Source organism: Manis javanica, chromosome 10 (genome assembly GCF_040802235.1).
Source record: "Manis javanica isolate MJ-LG chromosome 10, MJ_LKY, whole genome shotgun sequence".
NCBI lineage: Eukaryota > Metazoa > Chordata > Mammalia > Pholidota > Manidae > Manis > Manis javanica.
The window spans coordinates 110,569,808-110,592,819 of record NC_133165.1 but is presented as its reverse complement, the minus strand read 5'-3'; the positions used below and the strand labels follow the sequence as shown (position 1 = coordinate 110,592,819).

General features: G+C 55.7%; 1 long non-coding RNA gene across 1 annotated transcript in view; it reads right to left on the bottom strand.

Moving 5' to 3' along the window:
- Nucleotides 1-594: 594 nt before the first annotated feature.
- The window catches only part of LOC108397361 (uncharacterized), a 25,874-nt gene continuing 3,456 nt past the window's right edge, over nucleotides 595-23,012 (bottom strand). The window contains exons 2-3 of the long non-coding RNA XR_001853165.3: nucleotides 8,821-8,978; nucleotides 595-8,576 (exon numbers count right to left, since the gene is read on the bottom strand). This is a non-coding gene — a long non-coding RNA (uncharacterized lncRNA). The remainder of the gene's footprint in view (nucleotides 8,577-8,820; nucleotides 8,979-23,012) is intronic.

Here is a 23,012-nt window from a genome sequence, read left to right as displayed (position 1 = left end):
AAATTCTTGTCTGTAAAATGCACCTGGGAGTGGCTTGCTTTGCATAGGAAGTTGAGGTGGAAGCAAGGTCCCCCTAGCCGGTGGCTGCACACTGTGCCGGAGCAAATTAGGATGATATGATGAAATTGCTGCTTTTTGACCATTTCTGACAAAACTGCATTTCCCATGTTCAGGTAGAGTGAGTGCTGGTGAATGTAGGAATTCAGGTTTCCAGGCCTCATTCCTGGCCCTGAGGACACAGCAGAGAGCCACGCTGGCTGGGCCCTGCACTCAGGAGCCCGAATCCCGCAGGCAGACAGGTAATCGTGGGCATGAGGCAGCTGGTGGCTTCCAGGAAGGCGTGGCAAACAGCATAACAGCCGCCTGGGCGTGGCCACATCCTCATCTCTGGAATTTGTGATCATGTCGCCAAAAGGGGCTTTGCATTGATTAGATTAATTAATTAATTAAATCACATTAGATTAAGGAGTTTGAGAAGGGGGATTAGTCTGGATTGTCCAGGTGGGCCCAATGTAATCACAGGGGTCTTTTTAAGAGGGAGATAAACTGACCTGTACACATAAAAAATGGCTAAAATGACAAATGCTATGTTAGATATATTTCAGAAAATTAATGATGTCGTTAATAAGCTCCAGATCGTTGAACGGTGCACTTTAAATGGGTGAACCGTACGGTATGTGACTGTATCCCAATGAAGCTGCTTGACGGAAGCAAACGGAGAGACCTTCTGGCAAACACTTCAGCGGCCTTCCCCAGAAGCACCCGGCATGAGCACCACCACAGGCGGGAGGCGCTACGGTGATGCCAAATGCCACATGGGATCCAGGACTGATTCTGAACAGGGACGGACGTCGGTGGCAAAGGTGGTGACATCTGAATGAAGACTGGAGTTTATGGGGTGTATCCATGTGAACGGCTTCATCTTGATAAACGTAGCTCAGTTATGGTAGATGTTGATATTGGGAAGTCCGTTAGGAAGAATATATGGGAACTCTGAGTCATCCTTACAACTCTTGTAAAGCTAAAATGAGTTCTAAATGAAAAGTTAAAAAAAAAATAGAGGGCGGGAAGACGGTCAGGGTCAGACAGGAGACCTGGCGACCGAGGCGCGAAGAGAGGGAGAGAGGGGAAGGCGCTGTGGTGCTGGCTTTGGAGAGGCGCCGTGGGCCGGGGACCGCAGGGGCGTCCGGGAGCCGCAGAAGGCGAGCAAACGGGTTCTCCTGCAGAAGCAGCGCAGCCCCGACGACATCGGGGTCTCCAAGACTGTAAGATTAAAAACCTGTGTGGTTTTAAGTCACCAGGTTTGTGGTAATTTGTTACATCAGCCCCAGGACATGCACAGAGAAGGCAAGGGGGTGGTGAGGATGATCTCTCAATCACGGCCCAGCAGTTTCTTCAAGCACTTTGCTTACGTTAATTCAGTTAATCTGCGAACACCCCTCCGCAGAGGGTCTATTATTACTCCCATTTTAGACGAGGAAGCTAAGGCACAGAGAGGTTAAGTAACTTGCCCGAGGTCACACAGCAGGAGGCAGCAGAGGGGTTTCTAACCCAGGCATCTGTGGCTGGAGTGTGTGTCAGAGTTCACCTGGGTGTGAAATCTGACACCATCTGATCGGTGTGAGGCCCTTTGCAGAAAGGGTTTGGTTAATTTCACAAATCCCTGTAGTAGATGTTCTTGTCATTCTCCATGTTGCAGGTGGGGAACTGAGGCCCAGTGAGATGGAGCGCCTTGCCCAAGGTCACAAGGACCAGGCTCGGGAGAGTTCCCCAAGGATGCTGCTGCCTCCAGCTGGGGTCCAACGCCCCTCCCGGCTCTACCTGCACATCCCCTGCGCTCCCTGAGTGGGAATGGCATCCTCATCAGATGACCCCACACCCCTGCCTGCCAGACGCTGAGGGACATCCCGGCCCCATTGTTCAGGCCAGGAAGCCGCCTCTTCCTTTGATGGCCAGGGAGGCAGCCTCTGGGGGAAAGGTCCTTCCCAGACTGGTGAATGCCCGGGGAGCAGACCCCGGCCAGGCCTGGGACAGAAGACACAGGCTGGCCCTGCAGGGGTGGGGGCCAGCAGGGGGCTGCTTGTCTGTGGGTCACCGTGTCTCTTCTTACAGAAACCTTTTCTGGGGGCGTGGACCCCAAACCAAGGGCAGCTGGTGACAGCACCTGGGGCTGGGGGCTAAGGGGCTGTTGTTTAAGGCATGGTCTTCTTGTTGGGACTCAGTTTTCTCTGCTGTAAAATGGGAGCGTGGGGGTCTCGGAGCTCCCAGAGCTCTGCAGAGCCGTGCTCCCCTGTTCATTCATAACAGAGTGAACTCTTACGGGGGCCCACACAACATCTGTTCCAGGGAAGTCTCGGGGTGACCTGGGGTGAAACACTCCATTGCAGTCTGTTGTAGAGATGGGGGAAACTGAGGTGCAGAGAGGTTAAGGAATGCCCAAGGTCATCCAGCGGTGAACTTAAAGCTGAGGTATGTGCTGGGGCCTCAGACTTGATGGGCCACCCAAGGTCGCCCGCCACACCCACTGGCCTTCAGTTACTGCCACATGGAGCTGAGGGGTGTGCGCTGGATGGGGGTTGGGGTTGGCAGTGAGACTCTCCTGTAGGGGGATTGTGGGAACTCGAGAACATGGGGACAGGGAGGGCTTCTTGGAGGACATGGCATCTGAGCTGAGCAAAGGTAAGCGGTTAGCCGTGAGCTGGTGAAGGAAGGGGAGGGGGCGTCCTGGCAGAGGACAGCCCCGCTTCGAAGAAACAGGAAACCTTCTACATGACTCCCTTCTGGCTCACAGGCCCATCTGCCCAGTGGGCTGCTTAGACCTGTGCTGTCCTGGGGTCCCTGCTGAGCTCCCTCTGGCAGAAGCAGGGCTGTCTGTCCACGGGTGGGGCCTTCCGGCACCTGACAGCTCTGCACTGGACTGTTAGCCCGATAAGTCATTAAGAGCTTGGTCTCAGGAGCCCCATCACCCCATTCGGACCCTGTCCTTGTCACTCACCACCCCATCAGTCAGCTGCCTGGTGTGAGTGACTTCTCACTGTTACTTGTCTGGGTGTTGCTCTCAGTGTTTGTGCTTGCTGACAAGTCCATCCCACCAGGCTCACATCACAAGAGGCCTGTGGCCTGAATGTGTGCAGAGGGTACCAGCCAGGAACTGAGCACAGCGTGGGGCAGGTGGCTGGGCGTGGTCTGGGCAGTGGGGACACCGTGGCTGAGCAGGTCTCCAGGGATCACCTGGGAACTAGGCCCAGCAAGGCCAGGTCTGCAGAGTGTTCAGGAGATGCCAGAAATCCAGACTCTTGTGGAATCTCCTAATTTTTAAGGGAAGACCAAATTTTAGAAAACAATTTAAGGACAAGAAAACTGGGCTGGATTCTGCCCTCAGGTTTACCACATGTCACCCTTTGCCTTTGTACCTTGGCCCAGGACTCTAATTCCCAAATAAGCACCTTGATTTACATATAGCCAAATGCAAAGGCAGGCGAGAGCTCCTTGCCCTTCTCCGTTTGCTTCTTCTCTCCCTGCCTTTGGGATGGAACCCTCTTGAAGGCAGTAGGTTTTTGTCTGTTGTGTTCACTACAGTATCTCCAGGGTCTAGCCCTGCATCTGGCCCACAAGAGGTGCACCATCAGTTGTACATTACCTGTTGAATGCATGAACAAATGAGTGAATGATTAGAGGGATGCAGGGTGATGGAGGTAGATGGGGTACAGAGGAAGAACTGTAGCATAGCTGATGGGCTGAGTGACTGTGCACAGTTCATGGCACCTTTTGAGGCCTCTCTGTGCTCATCTGTAGAGTGGGCATGGCGCAGGTCCTTGGGAAAGCAATTTGGCCAACCGTGCCAAAATGTTTATGACTCACTGACCCAGTAATTCCATTCCAACCAAGGAGATAGCCCTAAATATGGAAAAAAGAAAGTTTTCTGTGCAAAGATCTACCAAAACGTATTATTTATAATGTTGAACAACTGGAAATAACTGAGATGTTCAACAATAAGGGACTGGCTAAATAAACTGGAACTTCCACTTGACAAAATATTAGGCAGCCAATAAAAATGAGGCTCTGAGAAGAGGAAAAAGAAATGAGGTTACAGAGATGAAATAACGAGAAAAGTGCCCATGATATAATGGCAAGTCAAAGAGGCAGGATACCGCCATTCTGTTTTTTCCCTTTAATATACAGTATGATCTCAGTCATGTTTAAAAAAAGTCCCCAAACAAAAAACTATGGAAGGAAATACATCAAACCGTAACAATGATTGTCCCCGGCTGGTGGGGCAGTGGGTGGTGATTTTTCTTCCTTATTTTGACTTTTCTGCATTTTTCAGATTTTCATAAGTGAACATGTATTGTGTTTTTATAGTAAGGGCATTTCAAATGAAAAAGAATTAGAATTTGAGAGTGGGAGGACATGCTAAGATCGGCACATGCCTCTCAGAGGGAAGCTCAAACTCACCTCTGGGGCATTGGGGAAGAGTCCGGGTCTGGGGTGGGCAACCTGAGGGTTTGCCTGTGTGACCCTGGGTAAATTGTTCCACCTCTTTGGGCCTTCCTGGTGTCACTTGTAGGATGGGGCCTGGTCCCCTATTTCATAGGAGTGTAACAGGAACAGGACAAGGTCTTGGCTCTGTAAGGGCCTCAGGGATTCTAACCAAATGAAGGGAAATGGTGTCATTATTATCAGTTGCTGGGAAGGCCAGTTCTGCTTTCAGACACCTTGGAAAGATATCGGTGTCCTTCTCAGGGAGTCCCTGGAATATTTTTGGATCCTGGGGGTACAGATGCTCCTGACTCATTTTGGAAAGTAGAACTAAGGTGATTTCCAGAAACACATCATGTGCAGAGGAGGAGCATGGCCAGGGGTTAGAGTCCAAGTTTCCGGCCTCAGCCCCACCCTACTGCTGTGGGATCTTGGCAAGACACTCAGCCTTCCTGGCCTCAGCTTACCCGTTGCCGTGGGCCCTGGACGCAGAGATCACTAAGGTTCCTAGGCTGTGTCTGCTTAAACAAGACCCTCTCACCCAGGCCCTTCGGGGCAGGGACCCAGGAGTCTGACAGGCAGCCCCTCGCCAGCTGGGCTCCCCAGAACCTCCCGTGTGTGGCCTGTGACCTCATTTCCAGTCCATCAGTTCCCTGAGAGAGCATGTCTGTGGTTGGGGGACATCTCCCAGTGGGTCTCTGGAAGCTCAGCCTGCCATGATGGGATTACCTCAGTCTCCCTCAGCACCCTCTGTCACATTGGACCCCATAGAGGGTCCAGGGGTCGGGGCAAGGGTGGAGGCTGCTTCAGGGCAGGTAGCATGTACATGAAAAAGAGCACCTGCGTGCATGCAGCTGGCACACACTAGTGGTGGGCATCACACTCCCATCCTTGTTGCCACAAGGAACCTCAGAAATCCCGGACACTGCCTCGGACATGTCGTAGATGTGTCCACACAGACCTGTCACATCTCTGCAGACACAACTCAAGGATGTAATTATGGTCTAATTAACCATACGGTCGATGCTTGTCCTGTGCTTTCCACAGGCCCACTTTCCACAGCGGCCATGGCCACGCATTGTCACAACCATGTCGTGAGACAGGCCCTGATGCTCTTTGGTGCTTACAGATGGGGAGCTAGGGCTCAGAGAGGTTCAGAAACTTGCCAAAGGTCACACAGCTGGCAAGGGGCCAGGATTTTAGCCCAGGCTGGCTGGCTCAAGTCCACCCTTGTGACTGTGATGCTTGGAGATCATTTAGTTTCTTCCAGCTGCTGTTTTGGCAAATGAGGAGAAGCTTATCATAGGTTAGTGGCTTACCGAGGTCACACAGCAAATCAATGCAGAGCCCAGACCTGCCCCAGATGCCTGAATTCTTCAGCCCCGGCTTCTGTGCCCAGCACAGCGCTCAGCACAGAGGTCGGTGGGTTGGACCAAGCGGCTTCACTGCTCATTCACTCGTTGATCCATCTACTAAGATCCTTCTTGGTGCCATGGCCTACATCCTGCCCTGGGGGTTTAGAGATGAACCAAATCCATCTGCTGGCCATATAACCCAGGGACTTCCAGGAAGAGGTGACAGCTGAGAGTGGGTCGGGAGGAGGGAAGGAGGGTGTGCTGGGCCTAGGGAACAGCTGATGCATTTGGGGAACCCCCATGGTTTCTGGGAGGGTCGGCAAAGGGAAGAAGAGCAGGCTGCCAGGTCTGATGCTGCCAGGGGCCAGTGGGTGGCTGAGGGGTGGGAAGGCAGATGGGGAGTCAGTGGAGCCACTCAGGAAGTCTGAGGGAGTGAGGGAGAGGAGACCAGGGTTAGCAGAGGATGTGGTCCCTGCCTGCCTGGGTCACCACAGAAGGGGAAGTGGGGGCTGGGCTGGGTGGGGCTGAGGTCATGAGGCAGTGTGGCCGCGGCACAGCAGCACCCCAGCTCCAGCCTGGGGAGGCAGTCCTGCCAGTGCTGGTGCCTCCGGGCGGGAAGTGGGAGCGGGGAGCGGGCCCAGCACCAAGCTTCTCCCAGGCTGTGGCTGTTTCCCCAACGTGTCCAGCTCATTCCCACCTCAGGGCCTCTGCACCTGCCGTCCCCTCTGATTGCAGTTCTTTTAATCATTCCGCTCTTCAGATGTCACCTCCTCCAACAAGTCTCTGGTCCCTGTGAACCACCCTGCCCCTTGCCGCCTGTCTTCCCTGTGCCCTGCTCCACCTGACTGCTCATTATCGCCCTCATCACCACCGGCCAGTGTTCCTCTTGGCTCGCGTGGTCCTTGCTGGGCCCCCCTGTCAGGACAGAAGCTCCATGAGGAGAGGGGCTTGGTCTACGTGGTTCATCACTGAATCTCTAGCTCCTAGCTCAGTGCCTGGCACACAGGGGGCCCTCAACAACATAGTGCTGAGCCCTCACTCTGAGCCAAGCACCGCCCTGTGGGCAGTAACTCATTTAATCCTGGAACCGCTATGGGCAGGGGTCAATCCTGGAATGGTGGGGGCTAACACTGAATCAATCTCAGAATCTTTAAGGAAAACACCCATGATTGGAAGCATGAGATGGAAAGGGTGCCTTGGAAGGGGGCATGCGGGTGAGGGGTGTGGGGCCTGAAGTTCGTTAGCAAACGTGCTCTGCCTCTGGGGTGCGGGATTATCTGCATGTTCCATGTGAGGCCACCGGGCACAGAGAGGCTAAGTGACTTGCCCCCCCTTGGCTTGCAGGTGGCAGCCCTGGGATTTGAACTCAGAGTCCGGATTCAATGACTCCAGAAGGTTTGGATGCTATGAAACTTTCACATTTGTTGAATACATGAATGACTGGTGAGCTTTCAACAAGTAATTTGCCTTCCTAGGGCCTCACGTCCTCATTTGGAACATGAGGAGGTGCCCTGAGCAGGGGGACAGCCCATTTTGAGAGGCTCCCTGCCCCTCCTCTCACCCTGCCAGGAAGACACCTTGGGGACAGCATGGACAACAGCTCTGAGGAAGGGGTGTGCCTGATGCGTTTGGGGACAGCTGGAGGGGAGTGAGTGAGGGATGGCGGGGGGAGGAGGGGCTGCAGCCGGAGAGGCTATGGGGCAGATCACAGAGGGCCTACGGGTCGTTGTCAGGACTCAAGGAGAGGGAGGCCACCACGGGGGCTTTGGGTAGAGGTGTTTCTGCTCCACAGGCTCCCTCGGGCTGCTGTGCGGAGAACAGACCCACAGAGTGGAGGGCAGAAGGAGGGACACCAGTCAGGAAGCTACTGCAGGGGTCCAGGCGAGAGGCGATGGTGGCCCAGAGCAGCGTGGTGGGTCGAGATGGGAGAAGCAGGGGGACTCCGGATTATCTTGAACATTGGCCCAACTGGATGGCAATGGGTCGTGTTCCAATGACCCAATGCTGCGAAATGAACCAGCCCGAAACCTAGTGGCTCAAGGCAATCAGAACCATTTCATGATCTCTCACAGTTTCTGTGGGTCAGGAAGCCGGAGTGGGCTTGGCTGGCTGGTCTGGCTCGGGGTCTCGCATGAAGCTGGAGCTGGTGGCTGGAGCAGGAACAGCAGGATGGGAGCAGTGCATGCTGGCGGGGCATCTCTCTCCAGTCCCTGTCCTCTCAGGGCCTCTCCATGTGCTCTCTCTGTGTGGGCTGGTTGTTGTTCCTCACACGTGGCAGTGTAGAGCTCCAGAGGTGAGAGTCCCGAGAGTCCCAAGCAGAAGCTACATTGCATTTTCTGACTAGCTCAGAAGCAACAGAGCACCACTTTTTGCAAGTTCAAATTTACCCAAACTCAAGGGGAGGGAGTGTGGGAGGGGCGTGTGTCCGGGGGGAGGACATTGGCCTTGCCCTGTATGTGTGGGATGGGAGTTCTTGCAGTGGCCCTCTCTGCAAAATGCAACCTCTCACAGACTGAAAAAGCCAAATTTGCATGCTGTCGCTGCTTGATGAGACCGAATTGCTCAGCCTCTTCATGCCTCCGTTTCCTCATTTGTACCAGGGAATGGATACCAGTTACATCCTAAGGTTGGGATTTCACATGAGCCACGCCTGTCCCCATCGGGCTTCCTCGTGGACATGAGCTTCCCATCCCTGCTTCCCTCCAACCGTGTTCACGCACTGGCACACCTGGAGAGGTTCTCCTGCACGGAGAAGAGGGAAACAAACAGGCTGTGTGTGGCTGTGCCTCATGGCATCCGCTAACTCTGCGCCACCTCCTTGTATGCGTCTGCGCACATGCATATACAGGTGTGCTTGTGTGTGCACACCACATACTCTGTGCCACTGAGCACATCTCTTTTCCAACCAAGACGTGAGGGCAACTTGGCCTCTAGCCAGCTGCTCTGGTAGGAAACATCGCCCCGCCCACCGCCGCCAGATGCTCACCTGGACCTCGGGTTCCCCTCAGACCCAGGCTCAGGGTGTCCCATCACTTTTCACATGCCAGGCCTGTCACCGCCACCTCCCTCCTGCTGGGTTCCTCGATCCTCCTCAGCTCTCCTCTCCAGGGCAGCTTGAGCGATCTCAGGGGCAGGCATGGAATTCTAGAAAGGGCAATGTTATGATGCCAGCAGGCGCCAGTGGTTGCCAGGGGCAAGCGGGAGAGTTGCGTATGATAGGTGGGGCACGAAGGGACTTGCAGGGTGAGGAAAATGCTCTGTGTCCCAGCCAGGTGGTGGTTACTCGACTTTGAGTTTTGACATCTGGTGGCTTACTCTGTGTACATTATATCTTGATAAAGCTGACAACAAACCTCCCCAGGCTCCTCATACATTCAAGTGCTTGTTGAGCACCTACTGTGTGCCTGGCACTGCTCTGGATGCTGGGGCACAGCGGCAGGCAGAACCTCAGTGAGGGGAGACAGCAGGTGAAATAATGACAAGGAGCGTGACAGACAGCGAAGCCCCAGAGAAATCTGGTCACCTGGGAGACAAGGCAGGCCAGACTCATTCCCAGGCCTTGGGCAGCCTGTCTCCTCTCCTCTGCCCCTCCCACAGTCTTCCCTGTGAGGCCAGACTCTCAGAGAGGGGCCGTGGTAGCCTGTGCTTCCTGTCCCAGCAGGAAGAGATGACAGTGGGAGGGGAGGAGACACGCGGACCCATCCTCAGTGGCAGGGCCAGGACACACGAGCTGTTTCAGCGCCCGTGTGCACACTCCGGGCACACACAGGCCCCAGGCCTGGGCACACGCATCCTCCTCAGACACTGATGCACACATATGAACACTGGACTCTGGCCCCTGTGCAATCTACACCCTAGTTTTTGTACCCATATTCTTTTAGGCACATCCAGTGGCTTCCACACTCTTTGTGCACAAACATATATAATACAGGCTGGTGGGCACACATGCACACATGGTGAGAGATAATGCCTATTGAGCTGCTACTCTCGATGTATTCTACCTCAGTCTTCCCAACCGCCCAATGAGGCAGGTCCTGCCAGGATCCCATTTTACAGATGGGGAAATAGGTGCCAGGGGGTAGTTACCTTGCCCAAAAGAGTAAGGAGGCTGACAGTGGCAAGCTGGGATCTGAAGCTAGGCTGTCTGGCCCCAGGGTCTGGTGTGTGTGGCTCTCCACAGCGACCACCAGGTGTTGGCGACAACTGTTTCCAGTGTCTCCTGCACACCCAGAGGCACTGTGCCCCATGTGTGCACAGCACCTCAGAGCTTACAAAGCCCTCTCAGCCTGAGAGGTGAGGAGAATGGGTTGATTATCCCATTTTACAGAAGAGGAAATTGAAAGAGAAAGGACAGTCATGGGTCTTGCTCACGGTCCCACGGGGGTTGATGGCAGAAGAGGACTAGAGGCCGCATGCCGGACACCCGGTCTCCTGAGCTTGCCCCCCCCTCCAGGAGTGTCGAGGTGCTGGTTGCTGCCAGGTTCACTCTCCTCTCACTGCCTAGGCTCGGGGATTTTCTGCAGAGTCACGAGTGAGGGGAGGTCTGAGTAGGCAATAGAGCATCATGGGCCCTGGGCAGGAGGGGGACCTTCCTGCGAAGGCAGAGTGTCCATACTAGTTTTGGGGGGTGCTTGAGGGTGGAGGGGGAGTCTGAGGGTCCCGATGTCCTGGGTCCTGAAGCTACTCTTGGGACCGGCCCCTGCGGGGGCCTGAGCAGAGCAGGTGCGCCTTATCCGTGCCTGTACATGGGGGTGGCTTGTTTCAGCCAGGGGACAGGCCTCCGAAGGACTGGAGAGTCTGCACTGCCTGAGGGAGAGCAGGTCAAGGCCAGGGGAGGGGAACCTGAGCGGGCTCCGCGCCCCGGTCGGTCGCGGGGAAGGCAGAGTCCCCTGGCACCTGTCCGGGGGGTGAGGCGCGCCGGCCCGGGAAGTGTGGCCCCCAGCCCATCCTTGCTCTCTCTGTCCTCTGCAGGAGGCTGCGCCCGGCCAGGCATTGTTCGCAGGTTTAAAAATAAAGGCATGTTGGCCTGGTCCCTGCTGGCAGAGGGGAGGAGGGGGCGGCCCTGCCCCAGGCCTGAAGGGTTGGAAAAGGAGGCCTCACCCAACTCCACCACTAGCACAGCTGGAAGCATGGGGGTCCCCAGAGAATCACTGGCACCTCAGTTCTTCTGCCATGAGAGGTGCACGCAAAGGATGTCTGGGTGCCAGCTGCCCTCTCCTCACTCCAGCCACTAAAGGCTGCCTGTCACCTTCACCAGAAGTTTCCAACAAGCCAAGGCCAACTGGGGAGTCATGAGCTCCCCCCAATACTCCCTTTCCCCGACCAGTTGGTAACATTAACAGCTGGTAGCAGCTATGTCCCCATAATCCCAGTGGGGAAGGCACTGTTGGTTACCACTAGACAAATGAAGAAATCAAGGCTCAGAGGTTTAATAACTTGCCCAAGGCACACGGCTGGTCAGTGGAGGAGCCAGGCCTCAAACCGGGGTCTGTCTGACTCGTGGGTCAGGATCTTCACCAGGTACCCACTGCCCCTCACCACTCCAGAGCCCCGCCTCCTCCCAGGTCCGTGTCCCAGGCCCTACACAGCCAGCACAGGGAGGAAGCTTTCTACTTTCCCATGTGGTCAGGGAGTGGGAAACCACAGGGTAGCATGGAGAGGAGGAAGGGAAGCAACACAGAAGGGGCACTCGGGTGTGCCCGGGCCTGGGTAGGGTGCGGTGTGGGGTGGTGGTAGCTTATTCAATTCTCACACCAAGTCCTTGCACAGGGGGATTGTCTCCATTTGGTAGATGAGGAAACTGAGGCCCAGAGAGGCAGTCACCGTGGAGATGGGATGTGAACCCAGTGTCGGAAGGAATCCCCAGTACAGAGCACTACCTCCCCAGACCGCATCACAGTTTAAGTATAAACCCAGAGGCACCCGGGTGTGCGTGGCTGGAGGGAAGGAACTAGTGCCCCCCCGCCACTCCTGAAGGGATGGAAAGTGGGAGCAGCAGGCCAGTTCAGGGGGCCTGGGTCAAGTCCAGCTCAGGATGTCTCCTACCTGAGATGCGGCTCATGCCTGCCAGCCTCCCCATTCCAGACGAGAGATCCGGTGATCCCCCATTGGCCCCGAGGCCTCTGCGGAGGCTGGCATACTGGTGCTGGCACCGGAAACCAACATTCCAGAGGCCCCCCGCAACTCCCTGCCAACACTGGATTCTTGGCAGAGCAGGAGACTGGGGGCTTCTGGGAGACTCTTAGGACCTTGAGGGAGATGGCTGTGGTTGGGGAGGACTGTGGGAGGGGCCAGAGTCTGAACACCTGTCCTAGCATGTGGGATGAACTAGGCTGGAGACAGGCAACCCCCACTGGAGCCCCAGGGAATGTACATCTCTGGCCTGCTCACCTACACCCCAACAGAAGCCTGTGCAGGGGCTACAGTGCAGCCTACAGACTGAGGGGGATGGGCTGAGGGCAGGGTCCCAGACTCCGTGTTCTTGAAAGGACACATCCTATTCAGGTGGAAAACTCCTCTTACTACACATAAAAGGTTTTTCCAGGCAGAGCTCTGACTTGCTGGGTGACCTTGGGCAAGACACATGCCCTCTCTGTCCTCAGAGGCTCACGAGAGGACTGAAGCAGGTAAATCTTGAGGTGCCCTCCAGCAAACAGTTTTTGTTGCCCCAAGGTGTTACGACTTTCACCTCGTCTCTGGGTTCCCTGCTGTCCCATCTCTACAGGGCAGCCAACAGAGCCTTTTAAATCTGAGTCCGGCAAGCGGCTCCCCTGTTCATCTCCCTGGGAGGGGGGGATGGCTTCCTCCCTGTCTGGCCTCTGCTGCTTCCTGGCCCCTGTGCCCGTCTGCCGCCTGCTCCCTCTTGGGAGTGGTCTCCTGGCCTCCTGACCGTCCCAAACTGGACAAGTTTATTCTCTCCCAGGCATCTGCCCTTGTCCCTTCTGGCCTGGAGGGCTCGGCCCCACCCAGATCTTCGAATAGTTCTCTCTGGTCATCCAAGACTCAGCTCAAATGTCACCTCAGAGAGGCCCTCCCTGACCCTTTCTGCAAACCAGGGCATTGCGCCCTACCCGGGTTTCAGGACCACATCTCTCTGATCTATTTCATTGATATCATTTGTCACAACGAAAACGGTCTTGGTTGTTTACTGTCCACTTCCTGGTTGTCCTTCTTCCTCTCCAGTGTCCACTCCGGGAGGGCAGGGTGTCGCTTCTTCCTCTGCGCCGGGCCAGCAAGCAGCAGGCGCTCAGCGAGTCTTTCTTCAGTGAATGACCGTGACACTGTGGTCTCCCAGCCGCCAGGCCCCTCATCTTGAGCATGTGCCTTTCCCGGGAACTCGCTGTTTCCTCCCTCCATAGCCGCCCCCACCTGGACTGGTGGTAAAGTTCCTGGGGACTGGGCTCTGGGCCTAGCAGCCTGAGGGCAGGGCAGGGAGGGAGGGCAGACCCATGACCCCTGGTCCCCTTGCAGCTTGTCCCCCAAGAGCAGGAGAGCCGCCCTGGACCTGGAAAACCCCCTGGGTCTGACTGCTGGGGCAGGCAGTTCTGGGGTGACCTCATCGCCTTGAAAGGAGGGCAGCAGGGGCAGGAAGTGAAGGACGCATCAGATGGGCTAAATTTAGAGTGTTTGATTAAGCTCAGGCGGGACAATATTCCTGGAGCCCCCATTGTTTGTGAGGGGCCAGAGGGCAGGCCATCCAGTGAAGGGCTGGGGCTGAGTCCTGCCAAGCTGCCTGGCATGCAGGGGTTGGGGGCAATGGGTGGGGCAACCCCTACCCTGTCAGAGGGGAAGCCAGGCCAAGGGACATCAGGGCAGAGCCAGGTGGGGTGCAGGCTCTGGGGGCACCGCCCTCAGGATTAAGGCCAGAGGTGGGAGGGAGGATACCTCACAGATGAGGCTGGGGGCTCAGGGCAGCCCTGATAACAGCCTTTCAACTCTGGGACCCTCACAGCAGCCAGATGGCCATCAGTCCCCCCACTCTGCCATTTTACAAGCCAGACGCCTGAGGCCGGGACCCAGGGAACCAGCCCGAGTCCACAGCAGTCAGGGCTGGAGCTGTGGGCTCTCACTCCAGCATCGCCCTCTCCCCACCAGGCCAGGCAGCCACAGGGGCACCAGACACGGTGGCTCTCCCTGCGCAGGCTCCAGAACCTGTTGCCATGGCAACCAGGGGTCCTGGACCGCCCTGTTCTGGAGATGAGCTTGAAGCCATGGATTTCCTTGGGTAAGCAGGTGGTTGCTGGGGCTGGCTTCTGACCTGGCCTGCCCGAGCCCAGGGCTGGGCCAGTAGCCCGGGCTAGCTGCCTGGACTGACAGTCCTTGAGGGTGTCCCTGTTTCTTAACCGGTACCTCATGCCCATGCTGAGACCAGCAGCCATAGGAGGGTGGGGATGGTCCCTGGTTCAGGATCACCCTGGTGGGGGAGGCTCAGCAGGCCAAGTGTCCAGGGTCCCCGTGCTCCTGTCTAAGCGCCCCCTCCCATCCTGCAAGCCTGCAAGGACCCGTGACACTCCTTGGGCCCCCTGCTGTGGAAACAGAGGGAGGGGGCTCTGCCCACCCACTGACTTGCCACGGCCCAGGAGAGGAGCAAGGCTGCGCAGAGCATGGCCCTGCCCTCTGCCCAGCTCAGGGAGGTTTGTGGGAATGAAGCTCGAGTAACCTGAGGGTGTGAGCTGGAGAGAGGCTCGTCTGAAACCATACACCAGGCAGCAGCTTCGCCTGTCCTCTGAGCCTGCCCACTGCTGGTCCCTGGGCACCGTGTCTCTCCCTGCAGCCTCACTGCCCTGCTCCGGGCGGCGGCCCAAGGCTGTTCGCTGCTCCTCTTGATTTCACATCATGACTCATGTTGTCATGTTCTCAGGAGCTGAGTAACCACCTGAGTTATTTATACTCTGGCTTAGCAGGCTTCCTTCCCTCCTCCCAGAACTCCGGCAGGGAGGATGGGGTGGGGGTGGGGAGGAACCTGGGAGGGGGGATGGACAGGGAGAAGGCAGCTGAGCACCCCTACTGCCCCTCCCCTGTGCCACCCCCGTAAAGTACCCAAAAATAGCCATGACTGTCCCAGCATAACAGGATGGGCCTGGATCTATGGCATCGATATATAGGCATTATGATGGTTTGGGGAGGGGGGAATTCCTTTCCCGAGCGAGTCACCCGTCTGGAAAAATAAAGAAGGAAAAAGCTGAAAATTTTTCCTTCCATCAAAACAGGAAGGAGCTGGGGGATGTGGGGGATGGATGGGGAGATGACGGGTGGAGGCTGAGATGCAGCCTCCACCTGTGGTGGTCTTCAGGGAGGGGAAGCCCCCTAGCACCTGCACACAGGGGCGCACTGGCCTGGATCTGGCCCAGGCTGTCTCCTGTGGGGGCCATCTCCAGCTGCCCTGGGGTACTGGCCTTCCTACCAGGCCCATGTGTGTTCACAGACACACATAGATGCCCACGTGCATACGGACCTCCCCGCCCCCCTCTGCCCCCACCCCGTCCCCTCTCACACTGTACTCATCCCAAATGCCCCCACCAGACTCCACACGAAAAAGGTCTCCCTGGGGGTGGGTGGCATTTGTGGTGGGGCTTTGCCTTCCTGAGTTACTTGTCTTTCCCTCCCCTTAAACATTACCCTGGGAGTCCTGTGAATTAAGTTCAAATCTAGCTTTGCTCCAACTCTAACCAGGTGGGTGATCCTAGGGAAGTCACTTTCCCTCTCTGAACCTGTTTTCTCAGTAAGGGTATGGTCATTCCCACACTACTTCCCTCTGGGGTAAAACATGGGACTGCTTCGTCCGGGGAGGAGAGCCACCACTGTTTCTGAGCGCTCTCTGTGCGCAGAGCACCAGTCGCTAGATTAACGCCATCACCAAATGTGGTAGCTTCCAGAATTATCATCATCTATGCCCTAGAGGGCAGGGACTTGCCCAGGGTCACACTGCTGGGATGTTGTGGAGGCTGGTCATGAACTCGGGGCACCTCAGCACTGTTTGCATCCAAGGAAGAATGAAGGAGGTCCTGGCAGAGCCCTGAGGAAAGGCAGGGAGAAAGGGGAGGCCCAGCTACCCTGTGTCTTGCTCCCACTCAGGGTCCTTACTATCAAGATGATTACTCATTCCTGCTGGGCTGCCCTCTGTCTGCTTATTGACTTACATAAGCACTGTATTATATTGTACAGTCATCTAGGTCTGTCTGTCTGTCTTCTACCTGCCTGCCTCAGCCTGTAAGCCACTTCAGAGCAGGGGGCTCCAGAGAGGTGAGCTAGCAATGTAACAGCCAGTTCCTTGGGAGGACAACTCTGGAGTTACCTGCAGGGCACGTCTGCACATATTCCCCACCCTGGGATTGCACTGGGACCCCATCTACAGAAGAAGACACTGAGGTCTTCGGCACTGCTCCTCCAGCTCCAGCCACCCCAGGAGGTAAATAGCTTTGAAGCCCATGGCACTTGTTCAGTCTGGCTTGGCCACCTCTGGCTTACACCTCCCATGTAAATTAGGGAGGTCATGTGATTGCTCCAGGACTCAGTTTGCTTGTATGCAAAATGGGGATGACATACTTTGTTCTCCCTGGATTGTCAGGTGGTTCAGGTGGTTGACAAACTCGTGATGTTTGATCATTTCTGACCCATCCTTTAGATCAGTGCTTCACAAGCTACTGTGCACACCGGTCACTGGGGGTCTTCTTAAAATGCAGATTCTGACTCAGCAGGTGTGAGGGAGGCCTGGCACTGTGCGTTTCTGATGAGTCCCCAGGGGGTGCAGTGCTGCTTGGTTGGCCACCTCCAAGGACCACAGGTATAGATCTAGATTATGATGAAAACTTCCAACTGTACTGTGTGCTGAGTAGCTGTGCCATGCCAGGCACAGACTGGCACCTTTGACCCAGTCTCAGGTTCAATCCTCACAGCAACCCTGCAATGCAAATGTGCTTATCTTGTCTACTGCAGAGGAAACTGAGGCTCAGACAGGTCAATGTCCAGCCTAAGGACACAGCCAGTAACTAGCATCGCAGGGTCTCAAAGCCAGGCCTGCATGGCTTACCCAGCAGGGTCCCTGTCTACGAACCCAAAGCCCTGCACAGATTCATGGTCTCTGCCCCGAAGAAGTTAACAGCCCTGGTGGGGACCCAAGGTATACCCAGGATGTGGAAACACCCTCAAGGGGCCTTCAGGCTGTGGTGAAGGGGCAACTCGCTACTTCGGGGCACTCAGCCTAGGGAAAGCTCCCCGCTGGGCAGGCAGGGTGGGTGAGGAACATGAAGGGCACTCTGGGAGGGGAACAGCATGAGGAAAGGTGTGGTTTGCGGTAAAAATAAGCCATCCCTTAATCCGTGTGGACCTCAGCTTCACCCAGACCCCCTTCTCTCTCCCACTGAACACACTTCCAGAGTCACTGCCTTGTGGCCCTGCTCCCCAGCAGGGGAGGGCCAGGGGTCCCTGGAGGTGGCAGAACTGAGTGTCACCCATTTCTGTCCAACTCACTGTGCGACCTTGGGCAAGTCACATGATGTCCCTGAACTTCAGATGTCCTCTCTGAACGTCTTTGGCTTGTACTGTGGGGACGTGAGCATCAATGCCAAGTCAGCTTTTCTCCCAAAGGAGAGCTTCCTGATAGTGGTAGGAAGAGATGGGGACTCAGTGGTCAGCTGAGGCCAGGGAGGGAGGAGGACAAGGACAGGACCTCCCAGATGTCCATTTGCAGTTGCTTTCTAGCAGCCTCTAGGGTCCCCCATCCAGCATCAGCCCAGCACACAGGTGCATCACTCCAACAGCAAGGCGTCCAGCCTACAGCCCACGAGGTGCCCTCCCCAGACAGAGGCGGAACAAGGCCAAAATCCAGAGGGAGTGGGGGCGGGGCCGAGTGAACCGGGCAGCCATGGGTTTGTACCTTTGTCCCACTGCGCAGATGGACATAGACACCCAGAGAGTGATGCTGGCACTAGGGTGCCCAGGTTCAAATCCCAGCTCTGCCCTCACTCATCCTTGGCCTTGCAAAGCTGCTCCAGACCTTGGTTTCCCCACCTGTAAAATGGGGGTGGTCACAGCTCCTCTCTCATGGGCATGTTGGGGGCTTGACTGAGTTAATACACCTCCAGGGCGTGGAGCTGGGAGCATGCTGCCGACATAATGAGTGCCACATAAACATTTGCTCTTATGAATATTGATGAAAAATGTATGACTTTTACACTGTGGCTGACTTCCCATTCTTTTGACAGGCCCATCATGTTCCCTGCAGTTATAAGTACCTTCCTCTGGAAAGTTGGTGACGGTCTGTGTGCCACCCCAGCCATAGCCCACGAAGAGGGGCTGCCTGCCACCTACCTGCCTCTCTCCCGCCCGCCCCCATCCCTTCCAGGATCCCTAGTGAAATCTTCAGAACATGGCAGCAAAGGACACGCTGATTTGGAAAGAGCAGGGGGGCTAACCCGGATCTGTTGCACAGCTTCCCGCCTGGTGGGGGCTGCAAACAGCTTCCTGTTCTGGGAAGGTGGGCAGGTGCTGGGAGCCTCCTCTGTCTTGGAGGATGGAGGTGTTCTGGTTAATCCGTTTAATTATCTGTGTGCAGAGTGACATGACAAGCTGGCAGCTCTGACCCAGGCCACACAGGGGGGCATCCTGTGGCAGGGAGATGGTAGAAGTGTGGGCTTTGGCTTCCTAGCTCTGGATTCAAATCCCGGCACTGACACATCCTTGCTGGGTGATGCTGGGCAAGCTAGCTTCCCTCTCTGAGCCTAAGTGGCCCCTCCACAGGTATGAATGCAGTCAGAGTACCAGCCCTCCAGGCAGGGTAAGGACTCAGCTGGCCTCCTTCTTTGCTGGAGAAATGGTAACAGTCGCTGGGCTCCCATCATTGTTGTCAGTTCAGGGGAAAGCACTTGGCCCTGGATAAATGCTCTCTAAGTGCAGTTGTCCTGCACATCAGAGTGTTTGAGGCCCTGCAGGTGGGCAACAAAGGGTGCGCTGAGGATGAGCCTTCCCTGTGGCAAACCCAGCAGCCCCGGATCCCCTGTGGAGGCATCTCACTGCCCAGTCCGGCTGAGCTGCCCTCACCCTGTGGGGCTTTGCTCCATTTCCAGCCGGCTTCCAGGACAGGTAGATCTGAGCTGCCCTGTGCAAACATCCTCTTCCTTGTCTGGAGACTGGAGGAGCTAAAAATGCACCGGCTTGACCCCAGGAAACAAACACTGCGCTTCCCTTGCCTTTGTATACAGGACACAGGCCCAAGGCCTCCGAGGCAGTATGCGCTCGTCCAGGCGGCCCGTGGCCTGAGGTCTGTCCGTCTGTCTGCCTTCCTGGGGTCCCTCCTGACTCCCTGGTACTCAGAGCCACAGTGTGGAGAGCCTCACCAGGGTGGGGCTCTCCAACAGAAGGGGTGACGGCTGTACATGAGGTTGACTCCCCCCCACCAACCGTCCCCCTCCCCCCCACCGCCCCGCAGCCCCACCGCCCCAGGTGATGTGTCTGTGTGTCTGTGGCCTTCCCAGCCTTGGGCTCCTCTCCTAGCCCCGTCTCTAGAGCGGTCCCAGGGGGATGTGTGCATGCGCCTAAGTGCAGCTTGGAGTGAGTAATGATCATTGTGATAACAGGCATTCGTGGAAGTGTTCACTCCATGCTTTCAACACTTAGGATGTAGTCACTCATTTGACTCCATGAGGAAATTATTCTTGTTGTCCACACTTTACAGATGAGGAAGCAGAGGCTCAGAGAGGTGAAGTAACTTGTTCGAGGTCACAAGCTAGTCAGTGGTAGAGCCAGGCTTTGAACGCAGGCAGTGTTTGATGAGAACCCTAGTCTCCTGCCCTCTCTAAGCCTCAGTTTCCTCATCTGTAAAATGAGCACATGTGATGTAATACCTCCCTCCCTGGGTGACTTTGAGGGAGAAGCAGGGCAAAACCCTTGCAGATGGGGAGGTCGGGGGCGGGGAGGCAGTGAGGGGAGTTAGGGCAGTTGATTGCAGCTATGCGGTGTTGTATGGAAGCAGATTATGCACTTTGCAATCATAATCTGGGGCTGGGCTGCAGGTCATTTGTGGCATGGCCTTGGACTGCCCCCAGTTTGGAGCCCCGCTTTCCCCTCCATCCTGCAGGGAGAGGCAAATGTGTTCAGGCCCTCTCGGTAGAGCGGGAATACCCACTCTGGACTTAAGGCCAAATGTCTGCCCCTGGGGTTGAAGTGAACTCCTCCTCAGCCTTACACCCCACACACAGCCCCCAGATGTGAGATGCTTTCAGTGGATGAGAGCTTCCACCACTCTACACACAGTCTAAAAAGCCCCCACCTTGGGCAGTGCCCCCTCCCCAGCACTTAGCTGCTGGCTGTGGCCACTCTATTTTCCACTTGGCTCAGACCTATCAGGAGAGTAGGGGGTGAGAGCTATGGGGCTGTGGCCGCCACCCCATATAACCCACGCTCAGACCTACTGGACAGTCTGATTCCTCAGTGACCCCAATGCCAAGGATGGGCTGGGGCCTTCCAGGTCTGTGGGACGGGTGCCCCTAAGTGGCGCTGTGCAGCACAGTTTAGAGGGCATGTTACAAGCCCCTTTCCCAACTCTTTCCACCCCTTGGGCAAGGCCTGGCGTCTTTGCACCAACAGGCCAGGACTCAGGAAGAAACAGGCAAGGTGTTTACTCATTTATTCATTACTTCAGACATTTTTTGAGCAATTAGTATATGGTGGGAGCTGGAATGAAGCCCTGCTCACCTGGATCTCAGTCGAGTGCCAGACTGATAAATGGCAATGACAATACCTGAACTATATGCTGTGGGAACCCAGAGCAAGCACCAAGCCTGGGAGGCTTCCTGGAGGAGGTATGTACTAAGGGTACCTGAGAGGAGGAAGAGGAGGTGTTCTTTGGCAGATTGCTTGAGTGGAAAGGCCCACATAGTGAGATGGTTTCTGCGAGGAAGAGCACAGGAAAGGGTTCTCCTTAGCATGACACTCCTACCAGGTGCCATGTGGTCCCTGATGCGTCGGCTGGCCCTGCTGCACTTCTAACCGGTGCACAAAGACATCGGGGTTGTAATGATTTGGCTTCACTCAAGAGCCTGGGAGGTCCCAGAATGCCAGGACTGAGTCTCCTTCCTCACTCCATTTCCCAGTGCTTCACACAGGGCCTGCACATGGTAGGTGCTCAATGCTGCTGCTCCCAGTGACCTTCCCTCCTTTGCATCCCTCCCCCGGGCCGAGCTGTGGGCTCCCTCCTTTGTGCTCCTATGGCCCTCTGTATGTAGTCAGAACTCATATTGATGTGGCGCTTTAGCTGGTCAAGCACTTTGACATATATTGTGTTTGATGCTTATAAAAGCCCTGTGTTAAAAGTGTCACTGTCATCACCATCACCAGCCAGGAGTCACAGAGCATCGTGTTTTAAGCCCATGGGCTCTGCAGCTGGACTACTTGAGCTCAAGTCCTGGCTCTACCACTTACTGTCAGTGTGACCTTGGACAAATTGCTTAACGTCTCTGAGCTTCGATTTCCCCATTTGTAAGGTAGGAGTAACATCTTACAGGAGCGCTGAGAGGCTACATGCAGCGTAAGAAGAATACTACCTATCACATGGTCACCTCAATAATAATGGCTTATTTATAGATAAGGACACAGAGGGTCAAGGTCAAGATCACCTATCTCTCAGGTGGGACAGGGCTTTATTTCTAAGTCTCTAGACTTCAAATCTTGCATTTTGAGATTATCTTCCCATTTCCCCCCCCACTACCCACCCTGTTTCCCCTGTTCCCTGTCTCCTAATTATCTGTTTATGCATCTGTCTGTCCTCCTAGATGGGGGTTCCTCCAGTGCAGAAGGCTGTATTAGCATAATGCCCAGCCACCGAGAACACGCAAGCTGGGGTGCAGGCACAAGGCACTCCATGAGCCAGGCATCCTGCTCTGTGCTTCCACGTGCATCACTGCATCTGGGCCTCCAAACCACTCTGTGAGGCCAGTAAAAATTCTTCTACAACTGGATTGAGGCACACTAAACTGCACCTATCATTTTGGATAGATGTATGTATCTCTGAACCCATCATTACAAGCAAAGATGACAAACATTTCCATTACCCCTAAAATTTTCCCATGCCTCTTTGAAATCCCTCCCTCCCTCCCTCCAATTATGGATTTATCTCCAGTTTATAGGGGAGGAAATCAAGGCAGAGAGGCTAAAATTTCCAGAGACCCTCAGCCAGCAAGTCGCCTTGCCAGGATTTGAACCACGGTGACCTGCCCTGGCCTGCCTCTTGCCCTCTCGCTGCCTTGGTGGTAATGGGCACAGAGTGGGTGCCTGTGGCTGTTCGTAAAGAGACACCTGGGAAATCCTCCCTTCTCCATGCCATCTCTACTCAGGTCTGAGAAGATGGCTTATTAAGAGATGGCGGTGCACCTGTCTCAAGGGTCGAGGGTGTGTGCACATGTGGGGAGCAGGCTGATCCAAAGGGATGTTTGGATACACAGGGCAGGCGACAGAGACAGTGTACAGGGACCAGATAAAGGTGTCTCATAGCCAGGATGGGGCAGTGTGTGAGCCGGCAGGCCCTGGGTGGGTACTGGGCTCAGCGGGTCTGCGTGTGACTCAGTGACTGTGACCGCTAAAGGCAGGGACATAGCAGCTCCCAGAGCTGGGGGTGGCAGGCATCAACTGTGTGAATGCTGGTGTGGGTGGGGGGCCCTGGGCCTCGAACCTGGGGGCTGAGGGAGGTAGTAAACAGGAGAACTGTAGGATCATGATGGCGGCCCTAGGAGGATGCCGCAGGGTTGTGGGGGTTTGTGTGACTTCGCAGTTCAACAAATTCAAATTCATCCAATGCCAGCAGTGTCTGTTGTGTGCCAGGCAACCAGCTGGCAGGAGGAGACACGGACCCAGCTCTCAGCTGAATGGTACTGGCTGCGGGGTTTGTGCCATCACCTTGTGGCTGGCTGCTCTCTGCCCTTTCTGGCATTAAGTCCTCACAACAATCCTATCCTACTTTGAGGCTAGATCGAGTAGCACAGAAAGGAAGTGACTTGCCCAAGGTGACCCAGCTTACTCAGAGCCAGGGCAGGATCTGAACCAAGCTACAGAGCCTGAGTCCTTCACCACCATGCCTGTGCCAGGTGCAAATGTCTGGTCGTGGAACCGCGAGTTTGGACTGCAGGCTGTGGCCCTGGAGACAATCCCTGACCACGTGGGCTAAAAATCAGGCCACGGTCACTGTGC